Source organism: Tribolium madens, unplaced genomic scaffold (genome assembly GCF_015345945.1).
Source record: "Tribolium madens isolate multiple individuals breed KSU strain unplaced genomic scaffold, Tmad_KSU_1.1 Scaffold_71;HRSCAF=194;Tcas5.2_LG6, whole genome shotgun sequence".
NCBI classification, from domain to species: Eukaryota; Metazoa; Arthropoda; class Insecta; order Coleoptera; family Tenebrionidae; genus Tribolium; species Tribolium madens.
This window is the reverse complement of record NW_025401041.1, coordinates 3,499,311-3,504,606: the sequence shown is the minus strand read 5'-3', so window position 1 is coordinate 3,504,606 and position 5,296 is coordinate 3,499,311.

Sequence of the window (5,296 nt, the reverse complement as noted above, 5' to 3'; positions counted from 1 at the left end):
TCTTCGGATTTGCATAAAGAGAAGTTGGAATTGGTTGTGACAGAATTTGCAAAAAGAAACTGGATTTAATTTTTGAAAATTGTAAAAATTGTCTAGATAAAGATTATAAAACTTTTAAAATTATCTTTGTTTTTATTGTTTTGTGTTAAAACTTGTAGTGTAATTCGAAAATACGGAGATGAAACCAGATACAAACTCGCTCGAATTTTTGGATCAAAAAAAAATAGTACGGCAGTAAAAATGAGGGCGCTTCGAACGCTTTCCTGTTTCAGCTTTAAATTGTTTTAAATTAATTTAAATTCAACCAGTTCACTAATTGCTTGGAAATAAATGCAAAAATGTTGAGCTTTGCATCCTTAATAAGCTATGAAAAACGAACGACTAATTTTTTACCAGAAACATGAGCAAAAAATATTGAAAATTGAAAATCTGTGCTCCGTTTCAAATTTTTCAAAATGCTGCGAATACCGTTAAAGATACAAAAAAAATGTAACAAAGAAAGTTGTAGAGAATAAAATTTCCCAGAAAAAAGTCCGCGAGACGATATCATTATCTTTAACGGTTTAGGTCCCAAAGACGTTCAAAGCTGCGCAAGCGACTATGGTGTCACGCACTTTTTTGTAGCAAATTTAATTCTCTACAACTTTATTTCTTACACTTTTTATGTATCTTTAATCGTATTTGCAGCGTTCTCAAAAATAGAACCCGAAACACAAATTGATAATAATTGCTTGTATGTATTTTTTTGCAACACTACATGTATGAGTACTCGTATTCGTACTCGTATTACTTGTAATTTTTTAGTGCTTTACATTTTCGTAGCTGTAGCCTTTTTTATTATTATTGAAATTGCCGCATTCGTCCCACTACGGCGCTCCTGATAATTCTTCAAAAAAAAAAAAAAAATAAAAATAAAAAAGTTGTACTTTTAACAAAGTAAAATAACATTTAAAAATATTGTATCTTTTTTATTAAATATAAGCTTATTAAACGATAACGAGAGTGAGGTTTTCTGTAACACAATTAAAAAAATTCAGGATACTTTTAGCTCATCAGTCAATATTTAAACACAGAATCAATTATAGTATTCAAATAACGTATTTTTTAAATTTTCTGCAATATTATTTTTTTGTTGTTCATTTTAATTATTATTGACTTCATTTGCATTAGGAGTTACACTCAGAATTACCTTATTTTCATTTATGTCTTCCTTCACATTTACTTTAAAGTGACAAGTGATTTATTGTCATCAGGAAGTGATAGTCTTATGACATTGTGCTTATTTGCTGAGTTTACGTTGTGAAAGTAAAAAAAAATCACACTTATTGTTTTGTGCCAGGATGCACAGAAGGTTGTTCATCTAGTCGAAAAGAAAACAAATTAAATGGAATTAAAAATAAAAGTTTATTTAAGGCACCAAAAGTAAGTACAGTATAAGATTTAGTATTTAGTTCTCTGTAGGACCGTAGTACAGTAGCCTTGTATATCTTACTACGAGTACAGCTTGTCGAGAATAATAAAAGCTGCGAGATGCACAGTAGATAGAAACAGCAAAGATATGACAATACAGACTTTCAGTTGAAAAATTAGAGATTTTTGTGATATTATTTACACATTTATGATATTATTTATACACATCGTAATATGGTAGTTGAATATTTGAATTTTACTGAATATATTTTGAATAAGTGGAAAAAGGCAATACCAAGAGCAGACAAAGAGTTAACTGAACACAATAGTTTATGTGAAGTTTATTTTTTGGATTCACACATGAGGTTTTATGAAACTAAATTAAAGAATGGGCATACTAATAAAATTCAAAGAGGGAAACCTAAACTTAAAAGTGAAGCAATTCCATGCATATTTCCAAATTTGCCGTATTATTTATCTAATGCAAGACCAAAACGAAAAGACCCCGCTTTCAGAAATAAAGCTCCTAATGCAAATGAAGACAATAATGAAAAGGAACAACAAAAATATAATATTGCAGAAAATTTAGAAAATACGTTATTTGAATACATGAAAAACAATATTGATAAATTATACATACGTACAAAAAAATGGACAAAGTCTTATTTACAGCATTCTAACGACTTAATTTTTGTAGAGTGGAATGACACATATCAAGCCAAAAAACAAATTATTTTGCACTCAGATATGTCTGTTCAAGTTAGTATTATTAAAAAATATGGCTATTAGATATTTCTTCTAAATTTAATTTAAGATTTTATTGGAAAGTTCAAAAATTTTTGGAAACATTAGTAAACGGAAGATTTCAAAGATATAAGAACTTACAGAAATTTTGAAAGTAGTTGATAGTTTAGTTTCCTCTACAGAAACAGAAACGAAAGATTAACAGTTTTGTGTAAATTAATTAAGCAATAATTTTTTCATTGGAGAATATTACCGTCTAATTGTGAAAACGTTTCGCAAAAAGATAAATTGCAGAGTATTTTAAAAAAACATGAAAAACTTAAGGGGGTTGTTAAGTGCGTTAAAAGAAAAAATATTAGATTGAAACAAAAAGTATGTTTATTGAAGTGGTCAGAGTAATTTTATTAATACTTTGTGAAAATTCTTGAAGGTAGTCAAACTGTCTCAAAACATGATCCTACCAAAAAATAAAATTGCTTCTATTAAGAAAGCAAGAATTGATGAATTTATTAAACATTTGTCGTCCTTTCATCAAGAAGCTGTGCGAACCTGTTTTAAATCTGCTGAATTAAAAAATTCAAAGAACAGACGATACTGAACCGCGTGGATTTAATAAGAATTAAAAGTAGATCTACATACGAACATTTGCGCCGAGTAAACTTATTGCCACTACCATGTGTAGAAATACTTAATATGTAGATATATTAGAGGAATTAGAGGATGTTATGGATTTGAATCTCGTGTTTTTGAGCTTTGAAAGAAAAAATTAATGCCAGAAAGTGAGAGAAGAGGTAAAAGACAAAATTTAATTCTTTTGAATGTATAGATCAATTATTTGTTTTGTATAGGAACACTTTTAATAGACGAAATGAAACTGACTGAGAAATGAACTTTTGACAAAACAACATTAAAAATAAAGGGATTTACTAATTTAGGGGACTACACACCAGAACTTCAAAAAGATAAAACAGGGGACCATGCCCTAGTAATGATGTTCCAACCATTTAAAGGTGCTTGAGTTCAATCACTAGCATGTTTTTTGTCAAAAGGATGTGCATCATCGAAAGTTTTACAACACTTGACTATTGAGTGTGTAATTCTTCTCAAAAAATCTGGATTTTACGTTGACGTTGTAACAACGGATGCAGTATCATGGAATCGAAGTATGTGGAAATTATTTGGTATATCCGAAGATGAAGTATCGTGTCAACATCCATTTGATGAAAACAGACGGCTCTAGTTTTGTTTTTGCTGGTTTTGATTTTCCACATATGATAAAAAATTTCAGAAATTTTATTGTGAATAAATTTGAAACTTGGGTAAATATTAATTCTGTTCTGTCCTAAAATAAGAAAAGTTTACAGACTCCCGATGGTGTAGTAAAACTTGTTCATTGGTCTTCTGTAATAGAAACCGATAAACCCAAAGGTTTAAATCTAAAGATTTGTCCAAAATTGTGTGTAGATGATATACAACCCAAGGGGTATCAGAAAATGAATGTTGCCCATAGAATAGGTAATTAATTTAGAAAGAACTATTTTACCATTTTTATGTTTTTTTAGTTTTTTAGTGAAAAAACGGAAGTAGCAATGAAAGTTTATAAAGATGGATGTTTAAATCTAAAAGATGCTGAACCAACCATTTCTTTAATAAATAAGATTTCACTACTTATTAAAGTGATGAGTTCTAGAACACCAGAAAATCCATTAAGGCTTGATTCAGCAGAATCTCATGTAAAATGGAAAAACTGGGATTCTAAAAAGTTCTACATATTTTTCCTGTTATAGTTTTTACTTGACTTTGTTGGTTATTTAAAAAAATGGAAGAACGCTTCATAGGAAAATAATTACTATTTTCTATCCAATAGCACTTTTCTGGGATTTGTAATCACTTTTAAGGCTACGCTAGAAATTTTATAATGATAGAGAAATGTCTCTGTACCAGTTGTGACTATAAGGCTAGATTAAATCAGGACGCTTTAGAGGTAAATGATTTCATTTAATGTTAAATTTACAAAACAGAATTGCAATAATTGTTTACCTATCTTTCTTATGTAAAATGTGTGAAAATTATTGTAAAACCCACTCTAAAATTGAAGTCTTCTTGTCAAAGGATAACATTTTGGCTTTGCTACGTATTTGTAATAAAACAGCAATCATGTTTCATAAATAACTAACTAGGTACATATGTACCTCATTCATGTTTACTATTGTCTTGGAAGAAGATTTGTGAAGTTTTAGTACTGGAGGACATTAGTAAGCACATGCACTATTTAACTATTGTTTTTTTTTAATTTTCAGAAATTTTTCGGAATGATGAGAGGGGCTTGTGGTTCCAATGATCACCCAGATTCAAATTTATTTGTACAAATTTTTAAATTAATGAGCACGTAGGTACTCTCTTATAAAGCCTCCAAAAGGTAGTAATGTAGACAATGCTGAAATCTTCTCTTGTTTAATTAAGACAGACGAAATTGTATCCAATATAAACGAAAATTTAGACAAAGCAATGGAAAATTGTATGTGGTTTAATGAAGACGTGATTTTTAATGAATCTTTTAGTACTGACCAGAACTATAACGTTGAAAAATCTTCAAATTTCGTAATTTCGTATGTAGCAGAATATATGGCACGAAAATGTCAAAAAAAAATTAAACGAACATTTGTGTAATTTTTGTGTTTGTAGCGATTTTAAGCGCATTTTTGACCAAAGAACTCATGTTTTTGCAAGATTTTGCAAAAGATTTTTAACTACCTTTTTTCGGTGGAAACCAGAATTATTTTGCAAATGTTGTCAAAAACGTCTACATTCCAAAAACTTGTAATCTAGTATGAATTGTGATTTTACACTTGACCTTGTCTTCAAGTGTGTCATAATTTCAGTGATAACAATCTAATCTGTCACTTTGTTCATCTATAAGTTGCAAAAATGTTCACTTTCTTTTTGCGTTTGTAACAATGGACGTGCAAAAAATTGATTGTCTGGAAGAAGTGGTCTCTTTGGACCCTCAGTGTGTCATTCTGGGACATAAAGTGCGTCGTTTGACTGCCCCTGGTGAAAATTATGGTAGTCTTATGCTCAGTGTGGATATCACAGTCAAGAGTCCTGAGGGAACGCGTGAAATAAATGCAGTTGCAAAAAT